Here is an 18,565-nt window from a genome sequence, read left to right on the forward strand (position 1 = left end):
TAGAAATACGTTTCATACTTAAACCATGAGGAATCAAGGCTTTTCTTGTTTTATAGATACAGGTATGTATGTATTCAGTTCTGGTTCTACAGTTTTAGCCATAGGTCAATAGTAATCCAAAAACACAAAACTGGTCTGGATTTCAAAAAGACTGTTCTTTCAGTGGTGGTGAGACATGTTCTTACACAAACAGAAAGACAGAAAAGACTAAAACCAGATTTTCTTGTAGTATCTCATCCAGCAGAAAATAGATCCATTATCCACTGACAGATCACCACTTGGTCAGGTTGTAAAATCAGATTCCTGCAGACTAAGTACAGTGTATACCAAGGGTGTAGTTGAGACTGACCTGGTAGTATGTAATCAGTGATGGAGGTGTAGAAAGGGACATGTGGCCAAGAACTGTAAAACAAAAACAAAATCAGAAGAATAATAACAAGGAAATAGCACCAGTAAAATTCTCTTCCTGCTCGGGATTCACCCTGGGACCTAAAATGAGGCATGATTGGGCTTACACAACCATGCAGTCCTCTTCTTGGGCCACTCAGTTTAATAGCTACAAGCGGTGAGTCCACTTAGATAGACTTGAGTCATATAAAGTGCCAAAGTGTAAATTAAAAAACAACTACTACTACTGTAGGAGCATCTAGGTGTCTCAGTGGTTGAGTGTCTGCCTTTGGCTCTGGTTGTGATCCTGGCATTCTGTGATCAGGTCGCACATGGGAAGCCTGCTTCTCCCTATGCCTGTGTCTCTGCCTCTCTGTGTCTCTTCATGAGTAAATAAATAAAATCTAAAAAAAAAAAACAAAAAAAAAAAAACCCAAAACTATAATTGTGACTTTCAGACTAGTAATTCATGACTGAGGGAACCAGCAGGAATATAAAACTGGTTCAGAGAGTGTTTGAGGATCTGAGTATTTATCTACACTAAAAAAAAAAGAAGAAGAATAAGAATGGTGGAGTAAAATTGCTTGATTAGATGCAGATTGGTTTATATCTTTCAGAGCAGTATAATCATAATATTTTGTCTGTCAGGTGGAGATATTGGCATCTCTGCTGGACAAAAAAAATCTACATTTTGATATGTAGCAATCCAGTTCAGGCCCTAATGAGTAATGAATCGTGTGTCAGACAAAGGTAAATTTCCCAGAGAATTAAATACTCCGTGGGTGGGCCAAAGGGAGTGCTCCATTATGCTTGAAAGGCCATCCTTTTTGCCTCATTTAGGAGTATTTAAAACTTAAAGTTATGCAAGCTATTAAAATGGAACCCTCTACCCCTTTTTGGTCATTTTGGCCACTTTCTCTTTTACAGTGTTACCCACATCATTGATACTAGGCTGGATGTCAACCTGTGTTCTCAAACTTCCTAATTTCTGTTTGAATGCATATTTGTTCAACATTTATTGATTAGTTCAGGGTTTCTCAACAGTGGCACTGTTGACATTTTAGTCAGAATATTTTGTTGTGGGGGTTGTATTCTGCATTGTAGGATGTTTAGCATCATCCCTGACCTCTTCCCCCAAGATGCCAGGAGTACCCCGTCAGTTGTGACAACCAGAAATGTCTCCTGAGATTTCCAGTGCCCCGTGAAGAGCAAAATCATCCCTGATTGAGAACCACTGTGTTATTTTTTTTTTTTTTTAAGATTTATTTATTCATTCAGAGAGAGCGAGAGAGAGAGGCAGAGACACAGGCAGAGGGAGAAGCAGGCCCCATGCAGGAAGCCCGATGCAGGGCTCTATCCCGGGTCTCCAGGTTCACACCCCAGGCTGCAGGCAGCACTAAACCGCTGCGCCACCGGGGCTGCCCGAGAACCACTGTGTTTAACAACCAAGGCCAGTCCCTGCACTGTCCAGTTGAGTTGTGTAAATGCTGTAGTTCAAATAGTATGATAATTGTGTGTAGAAAACATTAACATCTCCCTCAACTTGCTCTTGGAAGGTGTTTTTGGATGAATTTAAGGAAGGAAAGGTTAAATTAGGCTACAGAAGTAAGAAAATGGACTAAAATCCAAACCACAGAGGACTTTGAATATGATTCTGAGGGTCTTGAACATTAATCTTACGCAGTGAGGACCCTTAGAAAGTTTTTTTTTTTTTTTAAGATTTTATTTATTTATTCATGAGAGACACAGAGAGAGAGAGAGGCAAAGACACAGGCAGAGGGAAAAGCAGGCTCCATGCAGGGAGCCCGACATGGGACTTGATCCCAGGTCTTCTGGATCATGTCCTGGGCCAAAGGTGGTGCTAAACCACTGAGCCACCCGGGCTGCCCTAGAAAGTTTTTGAGTAGGGAAGTGAGACAGGTTTGCTTTCACATGTCACTGATAATGTTACTAGGGGTGGAGTATGACAAGACAGGCAACAGAAGGGTTTAGAGTTGGTTGCAGTAATATTCCCATGAGACAAGATTTGTGAAAAATGGCGTGAGAAGGAAAGAAAACTTCAAATCCAGGCAACTGTGTTTCATTTTCAAGGGGACTTGGACCAAAGACGAGTGGGAAACTGAACTCTAATACAGATCATTAAATTTGAGGCAACTGTGGGGTTAGTCCATTAGAAGTGTCCAGGGGATGGATAGTCTGCAGCCTAATAGTATTAAGGACTAGGGATGGAGATTTGGAGTGGTATCATAGAAGTAAAAGTTATGGCTAGAATCTGAAGAGTCTGTGAGAGTATAATAGAGGGAGAGGACCAGAGGGAGGGGGAAGGCATACATTTAAGGTGCAGTAGGAAGTGGCAACAGAGGATTTCAGGAAGTAGTCAGGAAAATAACTAGACAGTGGTATCCTGAATTATGGAGAGGAAATAACTTGTCAAAGAGAAGTTGGGCAATGGTATCTTGCTACAGAGAGCCTGACTAGGAGAGCACAGAGAAGGGACGTTTGCGCTTTGCAGTAGTTGTCACAGTTGGCATTTAAGAAAGTGGTTTCAGTTTGAATGGGGACCAAATCCAGATTCAAGGGGTTAGCAGTGAAATGGAGTTTAGGCTACTTAAGTGTGGATGGGACGCCTGGGCAGCTCAACGGTTGAGCGCCTGCCTTCGGCTCAGATTCCAGGATTCTGGGATCAAGTCCCACATCGGGCTCCCTGTGAGGAGCCTGCTTCTCCCTCTGCCTATGTCTCTGCCTCTCTCTGTGTGCCTCCCATGAATAAGTAAAATCTTTAAAAAAAAAAAAAAAAAAAGTGTGGAGATGAAGACAGAGATGGAGCAGTCCCATGCATAGGCAGTGAGACTGAAGGAAGTGTTATGTGGGAACAGGGAAACCCACACAGGTTTGTAGGTGCGCAGAGGTGAGTAAGAAGGGAATGATGAATCAGAACTGGGGAAACAACATGGCTTTAAAACAGAGTGAAGGAGAACAGACTCATGAAAGGTAAAATGTTTTAGATGAAAAAGGAGAGGCAGTTGAAGGGCTTCACAAATGTTGGCCTTCAGACTGTGATAAAATAAATGTCTTTTACTCAGAGTAAAAAGAGTGAAAATGCAGTTTGGGACCTGAAGACATTTGGGTAAGAGTGAAGGATAAGTTGATCAGGAGATCTGAAAGTTTTGGAAGCTATAGAATTTCAGATATTTACAGGTGTAATGGAGATGACATCTAGGGTAGATACTTCGTGTGGCCTCTGGTCCTGTTTTCAAGAAGTATGCTCAGAGCGAGCAAGCTGGAAGTGCTTCCCTGTGGAGCTGTTAAGACACCCCTGCTAGGAAAGATCTTGGTAGATGTTTTAGAAATGAGATTGAAGAGAAAGATGGAACAGAAAGCTAATGTTGGAAGTGCATTGGAAAAATGGCTAGTATGGTTATTAGTCATTTTATAGCAATATTATTAATATAGATAGCCAGATAGAGACTAAAATGGACCTGTTACAGATTTGTAGATTATTGATGTTAAAGCGCGTGGGGTTTTTTGTAAGGCTTATATGATGCTTCTTCTAACAATATGTATTCTGTAGGACTCGTGTCAATGTCTAAAAATTTTATTACTACTCCTACTTTATTTTCTCTTAGAGATAATATACAACACCATTTATGCAAGAGTCTCCTAAACAGAAGAAATCTTTAGAATCCTGAAGTGTGCAGCCAGAGATGAGAACTACTTGTCCGAACCCTTTTAGAAATCTCTCTATAATGTAAAGTTCCTTGCCTGCATAGTTTCTTTTGCCTCAGTGATTTGTGGTCTACTTGAGTGTCTTCTGTTATGTTGTGCCAGGGCACAGTTATGCTCCTGGCAGCTGCCACTATGTGTTAGATCTGCACTTACGTGAGCCAATCTTGAGTTGCTATGGCTTTTAACCATTGTGTCTTCCTTCAATTTATTTTTGCACCTGTGCTGTCAGTTGTCATTTGCTGTTCTGTGCTCTGCAGGTATGCCCTTTGTTGTTCTTCCTACACTCTCAGTCAGCTGCTTCAAACTATGCGTGACCTGGGAGACAAGCTGACAAAGCCCTGCACGTGTGTGCCCATAATAGATGGAGGATGGTGAACAGTGGAGCCAAGAAACCTTTCCCTGGTCAAATGTGGAGACTCTTCGAGTAGCCACTTTGATCTTTTCTGGTTTAGCTATGTTCTGAATAGCACAGGTTGCCAGGGACTTCTGTCTGGATTTGTAAATGTTATGATAGAGTTGAGAAGAGCTGAATTTGTAGAAGGTAGAATAATAGGAAGTCCCTTGCTACATGAAAGGGAAGTTATTATATATATTAGATCTAAAATATCTGCTTTTTCCTTAAAAGCCTGAGTAAAGTAAAACAATATGAACATTGCAGGATGGGGAAGACAGTTTTTGACTAACATTCAAATATTCAGATACCAAATACAGCCAAATGCAAATGATGGATATTTGGGTCCACAGATGCTTATCAGTGCAATTTACAACTAGACATCTAGAATGTAGTAGTACAGGGACGTGTGGGTGGCTCAGTGGTTGAGCAGCTACCTTTGGCTCAGGGCACGATCCCGGAATTCCAGGATCGAGTCCCATATCAGGCTCCCTGCATGGAACCTGCTTCTCCTTCTGCCTTATGTCTCTGCTTCTCTCTCTTGTCTCTCATGAATAAATAAATAAAATATTTTAAAAAGGATCTCTGGGTGGCTCAGCGGTTTAGTGCCTGCCTTCGGCCCAGGACGTGATCCTGGAGTTTCGGGATTGAGTCCCGCGTCGGGCTCCCTACATGGAGCCTGCTTCTCCCTCTGCCTGTGTCTCTGCCTCTCTTTCTCTGTGTCTCTCATGAGTAAATAAATAAAATCTTTAAAAAAAGTAGAATGTACTAGTACAGTATACTTGTATACTTTATTGTTCACTTCTGAATTTGAATATGAAAATCAATTGCTGCTACTTAGTAATCCACAAGAGTAAATTATTAATAAAAAATGGGAGTCTGAATCTCAAGAAATAATTACTCCTGTCTTTTGGGAGCACACAGTTTTGTGCATGTGAAGCTGTAACAAGCTCTTAGCACAACTCTCCCTCAAAACTAGGCATTTAGTCTTGCAGTAATAGTTTTAGTTATTTGGGAATAACGTCAGATGACTCTGCTTGTATTGGGCATTTCTCTGCTAGTCCTGATGCTTACACACCGAGAGCCACAGGAGCTCTCCTGAGACCCTCTATGATCTTCTCAAAGGATCTAAGTTTTACTTGAGCATTTTTTTCTTTGAAAGATAGTAATTTAAATAGTATCTGGATACATCCCTGAGAATATCACTTGCTGTGAAATGGTTGCATAAGCAGTGAAAAGTAAATTGTTTGTAAATAACACATCAGATTTACAGTTTTAGAGTGTGTATTTTCTGTAGGCTCAAATGTTTAAAATTGATTAAGTTGATAAAAACATACAGAATTTTAAGGATTATCAGTAAACAAATTATATTTTAAAAAAAGTCTCTACCTTCTCAATTTTGCTGTGAACCCCCAAATGCTTGAAAAAATAAAGTCTATTTTAAAAAATCAAAATCAAGATTATCACAATCTTTGCAGTTACCTGTCTCAGCCTCTTGTTTAATCTTACTCTTTTTTTGTTGCATAGGATTAAGAACATCCTAAATCAAATACAAATAAAATTACAACTAATTAGTTATAGCTTTTCTTGCAGATTATACCACTCCAGAAAAGTAACAGAAGTAATGGAAAATGTTTGTTTCAAAGATGAATCACTCACATTATTTCAAAACTGCTAACATTTATCTTAAATGTTAAATAAAAATCAAGGAAAACAAAGTTAATGCCAAAGCTATCACTAATACAGCATCACAGCATGTTATGTATCCATTTTTTAAAATTTTTATTGGGATTAGGAAATAAGAGTATCCCAAAATATATGCACATGATTAAAACAAAAAAGTAGTGCTGAGAATTTTTACAAGAAACAGTAATCGTCTCTTCTACTTCCTAAAGACAGTTACTTTTTACTGTTTTTAGCTGGTGTTTTGATGGTTAAATAATTGTAAATAACATACTGCTATTTCTTATAAATTTTAGGCATTATCCACTTTCCTTTTTTTTTTTTTTTTTTAAGATTTTATTTATTTATTCATGAGAGACACAGAGAGAGAGAGAGGCAGAGACACAGGCTGAGGGAGAAGCAGGCTCCATGCAGGGAGCCTGACATGGGACTCCATACCAGGTCTCCAGGATCAGGCCTTTGGCTGAAGGCGGCGCTAAGCCACTGAGCCACCCAGGCTGCCCCCATTATCTACTTTCTTTAAGATAGATGAGGTGGGGCACCTCAGCAGCTCTGTTGGTTAGGTGTCCAACTCTTGGTTTTGGCTGAAGTCATGATCTAGTGTTCGTGGATTGAGCCCCTCTCCGGGCTCTGCATTCAGGGTGGAGTCTGCTTCAGAATCTGTCTTCCTCACCTTCCTGCTCGCTCTCTCTCTCTCTCTCTCTCTCTCTCTCTCTCAAATGAATAAATAAAATCTTCAAAAAAAACAAAAAAGATGGGTGAGGCCAAACCTATCCCCATTTTCCCATTTACTGTGAGCTGAATATTTGTGTTCTGTCAGAATTCATATGGTGAAATCTCAATGCCCAAAATATGATGATATTAGGAGATGGGACCTTTGGGAGGTAATTAAGTCATGAGGGCTTGAATGACATTAATACTCTTAAAAAGAGGCCCAGGAGAACTCCTTTGCTTCTTCCACCAAGTGGAAAAATGAGAAGTCTGCACCCTGAAAGACAGCCCTCACTCGACCATTCTAGCTTCTAGCCACCAGAACTGTGAGAAATAAATTTCTGTTGTTTCTAAGCCACCCAGTCTGCTATTTTGTTTTAGCAGCCTGAATGGACTAAGACATCAATATAGTGATTTTGTTTTTAGCTAAAGCAAGAACCAAGGTTTATATAATGACTTACATAATTATTACTGTAAAGCCCAGTACTATATTTTCCTTCTGATACAACTTTTAATTTTTACTGTAATTTATCTGCCCTGTTTTCATCTACTTGTGAAATATGATTTTAAAATATCCTTAATCTTGTACAAATATTCCTTTATATCAACTATTTGTTGAGCTTTCTTTTCTGGGAGAGCATTCCTTGAGCCTCCTCCCCTCCTCCACTTAGCTAATTGCTTAGCTTGTTTGCCACATGGCTATAGTCTTTGGACTTTGCCAGGCTGGATTGAATTTGCTAATTATTTCATCTCTTATTTTTGGTGGCCTTCATCTTCAAATAGTTTCTCAAGAAAATAGTCTGTGGGAGTAATTTTGTCTGCTTTTAGCATGTCTAGAAATTGGTGATTATAGAATTATAGATTGAAAATCAGTTTCCCTTAGAATTTTAAATGTTGCTATCCTTTTTTCCCAGTCATCCAGATCTGCTGTTGAGAATTTCTGATATTCTGATGTCATCCTTTTACATATGCCCTGTTCCCATCCTGCCCCCAGGATTTTTTTCTTGTGGGTCTTTAAAAAAAAATAATCATGCTTAGATATTCTGTGGACGCTTTCAAGATAGTATCTGTGTGCTTTAGTTCCCAAACAGATTTGATGTAATTTTTTCACTAATCATACATGGAGTCTTGTGTATTTTAGTTCCAGGAAATTATTTGTGTTACTTTATTAATTGCCATTCTGGGTTGGTTTGTCTGTCTTTCTCTCTCTCTCTCTTTCTTTTTTAATGTCAGTTGTTTGGATATTGATATCCTGGGTAGATCCTTAAAGTTTCTTTTCCCTCTTATTTTTCACTTTGTTTTTGTGGTACCTCTGGAGAAATTTCTTCCAATATGTATTTGAAATCTTTCTCTTGACGTTTGTTTTGGCCATCATATCCATAATTTACTAGTACTCCTATTTTGATTATTTGTCTCTTTTTTTAGCATCTTGATTCCTGTTATATGAATTCATTATCTTATATCTGTTAGAAACAGTAATTAAAATTTTGTTGAAGTTTTCTTTCCTACCCTGCATTCATTACCTAGTTTCCTCTGGTTTTCCTCTATTTTATGTTCTACTTTATTAGTTTATTTCATATTTGAGATTGTATTCTGATGTTGGTCTTTTTTTATGTTTCATATAGCATCTGAAAAACTAGTTGGAGGCCTTGTGTCTGGGTAGGATCTGTTGATAGGTGGGCTTTACAACTTGAATCTTTTTTTTTTTTTTTTAAGATTTTATTTATTTATTCATGATAGTCACAGAGAGAGAGAGAGAGAGAGAGGGGCAGAGACACAGGCAGAGGGAGAAGCAGGCTCCATGCAGGGAGCCCGACATGGGATTCAATCCCGGGTCTCCAGGATTGCGCCCTGGGCCAAAGGCAGGAGCCAAACCGCTGCGCCACCCAGGGATCCCTACAACTTGAATCTATTCGAGGGTTAGCCCTTACTTGAGAGGATACTTGTTTTAGAAGCCTTTTATCTGGAGAAGAAACCCCTTCTCTCCAGGTTGGCTAATAGTTGTGCTAGCATTCCACTGAGTAGGTGTGGTCACCTTTTTTCTCATCCAGTGGCTGCACAGTAGTCTCAATGGTATTTGGTGAATTCAACCATGCACTTACATATGCTAAACAGGCAGCATTACTTAAATATTAATAGGCAGCAAGGAGGTTCTAATTCTGAGTAAGAGCAAACAGAATTCAGAACACCACCAAACCAGTGGTTAGTTTTCCATCTTTTTCCTCTCCTTTGTCCCCTAGTTTGGACTCCGCGGCCATTTTTTCATTTCAGTGCATACCAGCTTCCAAACAATCATGGCAGGGGCATTGGGAGCTTGCAGGAACCAAAGTTCTGAGGGAGAAGAATTTTCTTCTATGAAAGGAAAGGTGGTTTGGGGTCCCAAGAGGTTGGGGCCCGCCTTATTGCTTTCTCTGTGTGTATCCTCTGGGAAGACCCAGGCATAGATGTAGTAGTACAAGGTAAAGTAGGGGAACCAGAAAGCACTAGAAATATGGCAGAGAGAGAGGAGCTCAGAAAAGTGATTCCATAAAACTTATTGATGATCTCCTGGATTTATCCCTAAACTACATGTGTGCATCTACTTTTCATCCATAACAAAGACTTTTGAAAACTGAACTAACAGAAAAACTACTATCTAGGTTAGGTCCCAGACTGGCCTCTGGTAGCATGCATATGGGACAGATACAGATAATGTTGCAGAGACTTTAAAAACTGAATTGATACTAGAATCACAGCTTTCTGAAGACAGGCTGCAGCTTGCAGTGTGAATCCAACTAGGTCAATTACCTGCTAGAACAGAAATATCAACATTGTACATTCAAGAGTACTAGTAAATTAAATAAGATTAAGAGTCTCATAATATTCAAATTAGATACAGTGCAAAATTACTTGACATGTGAAGAACAAGGAAAATATCAATTCTCATGAGAAAGGACAGCAGATACCAGTACCAAGATAACATAGATATTAGAATAATCTAACAAAAACTTTTATTTTATTTAAGATTTATTTATTTGAGAGCATGCCCACAAGTGGCAGGGGGTAGGGATGTGCAGAGGGAGAGCGAGCAAGAATGAGAGAATCTCAAGCAGATTCCATGCTGAGCACAGAGCCCAACTCAGGGCTCAATCTCACAACCCTGAGATTATGACTCGAGCCAAAATAAAGAGTTGGACACTCAACTGACTGAGTGAACTCAGGTGCCATTCATTCATTCATTCAGCTAGCTAGATAGCTCAGCCCCACACCCAGTTTGGAGCCCAATTTGGGCCTTGAACTCCAGACCCTGAGAGATCAAGAGACCTGAGCTGAGATCAGCACTCGGACACTTAACCAACTGAGCCACCCAGGTCCCTCATATGACAGATTTTAAAACATCTATTATAAAAATACTCCAACAGACCATTACAAATACCGTTAAAAGTAGTTTAAAAAGTAGAAACTTTAGCAGAGAAAAATAACCAAATGGAAAAGTTAACACCAAAAAATACAATAACCTATATTAAAAACTCTCTGGATAGACTTGATTTTAAGATGGAGACGAAAGAAGAGTCAGTGAGTTTGAAAATAGAAAGTAGAAGTTATCTAATCTGAACAAGAGACAAGAGTGTGATGCTAAAAAAATTCAGAGAAATAATGGCTGAAGACTTCCAAAACCTGGTGATGAAGATATAACATATAAGAAGTTCAGACTTCAACATCCAGACATCATAACCACAATGCTAAAAACTGAAAACAAATTACAAATTATGAAAGCATCTATAGAAAAACACATATAGAGTAACAGCAATTAGAATACGTACAGGTTTCTCATCAGAAACTATAGAGACCAGGGATCCCTGGGTGGCTCAGCAGTTTAGCGCCTGCCTTCGGCCCAGGTCGTGATTTTGGAGTCCGAGGATCGAGTCCCACATCGGGCTTCCTGCATGGAGCATGCTTCTCCCTCTGCCTGTGTTTCTGCCTCTCTCTCCCTCTCTCTCTCTCTTGTGTCACTCATGAATAAATAAATAAAATCTTAAAAAAAAAGAAAAGAAAAGAAACTATAGAGACCAGAGAAGTGGCATATTTTTCAAGTGGTTAAAAAAAAAAAAAAAGTTAACCAAAAATTTCTTATCCAGTGACGTTATCCTTCAAGAATGAAAGTGAAATAAAGCTAGTTAAGAATTCTCATTTGAAGAAAAACTAAAGTGAAGTTGCCAGTAGCCTGTTCCCAAAGATTTGGTAGAAAAAAGTTCTTCAGACAGAAATGATAAATATCTGGATAAATGTAATAGATTACTTTCTTCTCTTGAGTTCTTTAAAATGAGTTAGTGGTTGAAAACAAAATTTATAACATCTGTGGGACACCTGGGTTGCTCAATGGTTGAACGTCCACCTTTGTCTCAGGGCTTGATCCCAGGATCCGGGATTGAGTCCCATGTCAGGCTCCCTGCAAGGAGCTTGCTTCTCTCCCTCTGCCTGTGTTTCTGCCTCTCTCTGTATGTCTCTCATGAATAAATACATCTTTTAAAACAAATTTATAACATCTAATGGGATTTCAAATGTATATACATGTAATCTATGAGATAGCTATAACATACAAGAGAGGGCAGAGAGAATAGAGACCAAGGGTAAAGGATGATCGTGTGTTCTAAAATTTATACCTGTGGGATTTTAAGTTAGGAAAGTGACTGAATGATGGCCTGGAGAAGTCAGTGCCACTGAAGGAAGCTTTTGATTATTTATATCTTCTAGGAGAAGGGTGCATACTTCACCATGCTGGGCTACAGGTTAAGCATCAGATTTTGGTCAGAAGCAGAAGCAAGGGGAAGAGCAAGACAGGATAAACAGTTTAGGATTAGCTAATTTAAATAATTCTGCTGGGTTTTGGGGCATAGAGACTGCTCTTAGTTGTCTGATTCCTAGCCCAGGCTTGATAGGGGAAATATTGGCTTAGTGTGTGTTAGATAAGGAGATGGGTGTGGAAGCACACCACTTTCAGGCAATCTGCACATGAAAGGTGTGCGCCAAGCATGTCCACCCTGCTAGAAATTAGAGCAGGGGTCTCTCCTCAGGTCTAAAAGGCCCCCTAAGATGTCAAAAAATGAGTCACAAAAAATATAAACATGACTAGTGCTGATAGTAAGGTTTATACATTCTTCTTGAAATGATAGATTTTTTTACTTTGAAGTGAATCGGTTATGTTATAATTGATACCATGACCACCTTAAAAACTACACAGAGATATAGTAAAAATGCAATAAATGAATCCTAATACTAAAAATGTTTATGTAATGCAAAAGAAGGCCAAGTAGGGAAGAAGGAATTAAAAACAGGGAACAAAGCACCTGGGTGGCTCAGTCAGTTAAGCATCTGCCTTGGGCTCAGGTCATGATCCCAGGGTCCTGGGATTGAGGGCCACATCTGGCTCACAGCTCAGCAGGGAGCCTGCTTCTTCCTCTCCCCACTGCTTGTGTGTGTGCTTGCTCGCTCTCTTCCCTGTCTCTCTCTCTCTCTCTCTCACCCTCTCTCACCCAAAATCTTTTTAAAAAATAGGGAACAAGCAGAAAATAAATAAATGGTGGACTTAAATCCAAACAATAATTTCATTAAAAGTAAATAGTATGAACACACCAATTAAAAGAGATTGTCAGAGTGGATTTAAAAAACATAACCAAACTGTATGGGGTCTTCATGAAAGTTCTTTCCAATATAGTGATACAGGTAAGTTAAAGTGAGGGTAGAACATACTGTGCAACCATTAAATTAGAACAGAGCTGCAGTGGCAATGTTACTGTCTAACCAAAGCCTTCAGAGCAAAGAGAAATATTTACATAATAATGATAAGAGGGTCCATTCTCCAAGAAGATGTAACAGTGCTTAATTGGGTATATTCCTAACAGCAGAGCTGCAGGATATATGAGACAAAACTTGGGAGAACTGATGGGGAAATGGACACAATTATGAAACTTTAGCATCCTCCCAAGAAATGAATCATCAGAGAATCAGCAAAGGTACAGAAGAACTCAACATCATTAGCCACCGGTCCAAATATATGTTTTTTGAACACCCAACAGCAACAGGAATACATGTTCTTTCCAAGTGCCCACAGAATATCTGTCCATATCCTGGGCCATAAAACAGATTTAAAAGGCTAGAAGTAATTTGATCACCAAGGAATCAAACTAGAAATTAGTAACAAAGATAACCAGAAAATCGCTAAATATTTGCAAACTAAACAACCTTCTTCGAAATATTGAATAATTTCTAGAGAAATTTTAATACATTGAAATAAATAAAAATGAAAATATAACATCAAGATGTGTGGGATGTAGCTTAAAGTAGTGCTGAATGGGAAATTTATATCATATTACTTAAGAAAATCTGAAATCAATAATTGAAGCCCCCATTTCTAGAAACTAGAAACAGAAGAGCAAAATAAGTGCAAAGCAAGTAACAGGAGGGGAATAGCAGAAGTCAACAAATTTGAAAACAGAAACAATAGAGAAAAATCAATGAAATAACAAGCTTGTTACTTGAAAAAGAAATGAACAAACCCAGAAGAAAGCAGATATAAATTACTAATATCAAGAATGAAACAGAGTATCAACTGTAGACCATGCAGATATCCAAAAGAAAAGGAAACACTACAAACAACTCTGCATGCATGAAGTTGACAGCTTAGATGAAATCAGCCAATTCCTCAAAAAGTACAAACTACCATAACTTACCCAACATGAAATAGATAATTTGAATAGGCTTACAGCTATTAAGGAGATTGAATTAATAATTTGAAAATTCCTAGAAATCTCCAGGCTCAGATTATTTCACTGGAGAAGTCTACAAAATGTTTTAGAAAGAATTAACATCAATTCTACACAATCTTTTCTAAAAAACACAAGAGAACACTTCCTTCTTCACTCATCCATTATTATTCTGATGGTAAAACCCAACAAAGATGGTACAAAAATAGAAGACTACAGACTAAAGTCCCTCATGAATATAGTTGCAAAAGATGCAGAAATTCTTAACAAAATATTAGCAAGTAGAATTCATCAGTATATTTATATATCAGGACCAGGTGGCAATTATTCCAAGGATGGAAGACTAGTTCAGTATTCAAAAAGTCAGCAGTGCAGCCTACCATATTAACAGACCGAAGAAGTATAGTCATGATATCAGTTGATAGACAGTAAAGCATTTAGCAAGTTTCAATACTCATTCATGTTCATGTTCCTAGACAAGTAAGAATACAAGGTGACTTCCTTAATATGATTTATTAAAAGTATATAAAAATCTAACATCATAGGGGTAGGATACCTGGGTATCTCAGTTGATGGAGCCTGCAGTTCAGGTTGTGACCTCAGGGTCCTGGGGTTGAGCCCCGCATCAGGCTCGTTGTTCAGTGGGCAGCCTGCTTCTCTCTCTCCTTTTACTACCCACTCCCAACTTCATGCTCTAGCAATGGCTCTCTCTCTCAAATGAATAAAATCTTTTAAAAAAATCTAACATCAGTCAAAGGTAAAAGACTGTTTTCTGCCTATGATGATGAACAAGGCAAGCATGTCAGCTTTCACTACTACTCTTCACAGTGCTGGGAGTTTTATCTAGTTCAATAAGTTAAGAAAATACAAGGCATAAAAGATACTTGCAGATCTTATCATTATATGCATAGCAAATCCCTAGGAGTCTAGGGACATCTGGGTGGCTCAGTGGGTTAAACATCTGACTTTGGCTCCACTCATGATCTCGGGGTCCCTGCTCAGCCTCAGCAGGGAGTCTGCTGCTTCCTCTCCCTCTACCCCTCCCCCTGCTGGTGCTTGCATGCTCTCTGTCTCTCGAATAAATAAAATCTTTTTTTTTTTTTTCGAATAAATAAAATCTTAAGAAAAAGAAAATTCCAAGGAGTCTGTAAGAAAAAATCCTAGAACTAGAAATAGGTGTAGCAAGGTCACAGGATACATATCAAAATCTATTTCTATTTATTAGCAGTGCACAGATAGAAATCAAAATAGAATGCCATGTTCAGTCACTCAAAAAATGAAATACTCGGATGTGCAGGGTTTATATGCTCAAAACTATAAAACACTGATGAAAGAAAGCAAAGATCTAGAGAAACAGACTTTTTTCTTATAGGAGATTCAACAAATACCTGCTACCCTCAAGTCAGTGTGCTAGTTTATTTTTTTAAAGATTTTATTTATTTATTCATGATAGTCACACAGAGAGAGAGGCAGAGACACAGGCAGAGGGAGAAGCAGGCTCCATGCAGGGAGCCCGACATGGGATTCGATCCAGGGTCTCCAGGATCATGCCCTGGGCCAAAGGCAGGCGCTAAACCACTGCGCCACCCAGGGATCCCTGCTAGTTTAATTCAATTGCTAAATGGTTGCTAAAGAAGGTTATTCTAAAATATATATGGAAAAGCAAAGGAACTAGAATAGCTTAAGAACAATTGTAAAAAGAATTAAATAGCAATTACTGTTGGGGCGCCTGGGTGGCTCAGTGGTTGAGCATCTGCCTTTGGCTCAGGGCATGATCCTGGAGTCATGGGATCGAGTCCCACATCGGGCTCTCTGCATGAAGCCTGCTTTTCCTCCCCCTTCCTGTGTCTCTGCCTCTCTCTGTGTGTGTCTCATGAATAAATAAAAAAAATCTTTAAAAAGAATAGCAATTACTATCCAATTTCAAGACCTTACATATATAATTACAGTAACCAAGATTGTGTGACAGTGGTGAAGGGATAGATACCTAAGTCAATATAACAGAATAGAGAACCCAGAAATAGCCCCACACAAGTATGACCAACTGATTTTTGACACCTGTAAAAGTAATTAGAGAAAAGATCATCTTTTCAAGAAATGATGCTAGAACAATTAAATACCCGTAAGCAAAAACATGAAACTCAGCCTAAATCTCATATCTTATACAAAAACCAATTCAAAACAGGTTGTAGATTTAAATTTAAAACTTTGGAAGATTAACATAGGAGAAATCTCTGGGACCTGGAGCTTGGTGAAGAAAAAAGCCAATAGGCTAGACTTCCTTAAAATTAAGAACTTCTCCTGTCAGAGAAGGTCGTTAACAAACTATTTGTAAGCCACATATCTGAGAAAGGACTCCTGTATCTAGAATGTATCAAGAACTCCCAAAGTCCAACAGTATAAAACCCAAATAATCCAGTTAGAAAATGGACCAAAAAATTGAGCAGTCAGTTCACCAGAGAGGGAATATAGATGGCAAATAGCACACGCAGAGATGTTCAACATCCCTTACCATTAAGGAAATAGAAACTAAGACCATGGTGAGATGGACTACACTCTCAGTAGAACAACTAAAATAAAACATAGTGATAACAAGTACTGGTGAAGATGAGGAGAAACTGGATCTCTGGATCTCATACTTGCTGGTGGGAATGTAAAATGGTACAGCTATCCTGGAGCACAGTTTGGCAGCTCCTTGAAATCTAAACATGCACTTACTGTATGGCCACCAGTTGCGCTGCTGGGCATTTATCCCAGAGAAATGAAAAGTTAGGTCCACATGAAAATCTGTATATATAATTTCATTTTTAATAGCCCCAAGCAGGAAAACCAAAATGTCACTCAATAGATTGGTGATTAAAAACCTGAGGGGCACCTGGATGCCTCAGTCGGTTAAGCATCTGCCTTTAGTTTGGGTCATGATCCTGGGGTCCTGGGATTGAGCCCTGTGTCAGGCTCACTTCTTAGCAGGGAACCTGCTTCTCCCTCTCCCTCTGCCTGCCACTCTGCCTGCTTATATTCTCTCTTTCCCAATAAATAAATTACTAAAACAAAAACCCTATAGTTCATCTGTATCATGGAATAGTACTCAGTGACAAAAAGAAATGAACTTGAAAAATGCAACAATTTGGATGGGTTTCAAGAGCATTATTTTGAGTGAAAAAGGCCAATCTCAAAAGGCACAAACTGTATAATTCTGTTTATATAATGTTGAAGTCACAACATGGATAGAAACAAAAACAGGTTAGCAGTTGTCAGGAGCGAAGGGATGGTGTGGGTGGAAATAGGACTATAAAGGAATAGTATGAAGGTAATCTTTGTGGTGATGGAGTAATTCTGTATCTTGGTTGCAGTAGTATTTGCTTGAATCTATACATGTGATAAAATGGCACAGAACTGTATATGTGCACTGTATCGGTGTGAGTGCCCTGGTTTTGATACTGTGCTATAATTAGGTAAGATACAAGTAATGATTGGAGAGGACTGGGTGAAGAGTACACAGAACCTTTATGTCCTCTGTTTGTAGCTTCCTGGAAACCTATGATTATTTCATAATAAAATGTTTTTTTAAAAAAACAACTTCAAACCACAACCTATGTGCAGCATAATTTCAAGCAAGTGGTAGCAAAATGTCTTTTTGGAGGTGTTTAGGGATGCTAACGTCAATATTTAGTACTCTGCGCATCCAGGAAGAAAGGATATTCGGTTACTGTACTTTGTGTTTAACGCAATTACTGTGTCACAAAACTGGCAGACTGCTGTAAGAAGCAACCAGCACTTCTCTGTCTCCTGTTTCTGGAGTATCATCTATTCACAGGGTTATTGTCCTTCCCCATGTGTAAACAAGGGATGTGTACTCATTTGTGTATGAATTCTCCCTGAAGCTGCATGACCACTGTGAAAACAGGCACAGGGACAGGTCTGCAGAGCGTTGGTGCCACACAGGTTGAGCTCTTCAGTAGCACCATTTGGGGGGAGCACCATTCTGATCTTAGTGTAAAGGATGGGTCACATGTTGCCAGGCTCATTTCTTTTAAATGTCTTTCCAGAAAACTTCCACTGGTAATTTAAGAGTGTTGTTATTATTTAGGAAGCACTTAACTAGATGCAAGACACTGTCATCAGGACATTATTATCTCATCAAGCTTCCCCCAAAACACCTGAGATTGCACTGTCCTCCTCTAGTTCTTACAGTTGAGGACATGGGGTTAGAGGGGCTGTGGAACTGTAGCAAGATCCTCAGCCCCATGGCTGGGGTTTGAGCAGAGGAATGGACTACAGTGCCCATGTTACTAAGTGTATCCCGCCATTCCTGTGTGTGTATGCATGTTGGCTTCATTCACACTAGGCTTCCAGGAGCAGCAGCTGAATTGCTGGAGAACCCAGCTCCCTTTCTTAACTCACTGAGGCCTTGTTTAATACCAAACTTACTAGAAGCTTTAGTTTTCTATCAGAGAGGGGCAGTACCGTCCAGCACTCTCTGGTTCTTTATATTTAGGTCTACATTTAAACACTCTGGCCTTTTTATAAAAAAAAAAAAGAGACATAAAATTATATAGGGTATGCATTGTTCCAGCCAGCTGGGGGAAAGGTTTTGTTTTGTTTTGTTTTGTTTTGTTTTGTTTTGTTTTGTTTTGTTTTAAGGCCTTCAAAACCTCAGTTTGTTTTATCTGGAAACTAAGGGCTGTAGTAGCAAAGCAAAAGTCAAGGTTTATTCTGGAGTAAATTGTTGGACTTAATTATCTTATCTCTTAATTATGTCATAGTATCAGTAATGCCAGTAGCAAGCAAAAGTGTTCTTTATAAATGTAAATAAGTGCAGTCATTATCACTGTCATTATCCACTGTGCATCTGGGCAGACCCCAAAGATCACATCACAAGATATATTATTGAAAATGTTACAAACAGGGACGCCTGGGTGGC

The 18,565-nt window shown here is 39.0% G+C and overlaps 1 protein-coding gene across 1 annotated transcript in view; it reads left to right on the forward strand.

Moving 5' to 3' along the window:
• N4BP1 (NEDD4 binding protein 1) overlaps positions 1–18,565 on the forward strand; it is a 49,252-nt gene that overhangs the window by 8,907 nt on the left and 21,780 nt on the right. The window lies entirely within an intron of this gene.

This window comes from Vulpes vulpes, chromosome 2 (assembly GCF_048418805.1).
Source record: "Vulpes vulpes isolate BD-2025 chromosome 2, VulVul3, whole genome shotgun sequence".
In the NCBI taxonomy this organism is placed as follows: Eukaryota; Metazoa; Chordata; class Mammalia; order Carnivora; family Canidae; genus Vulpes; species Vulpes vulpes.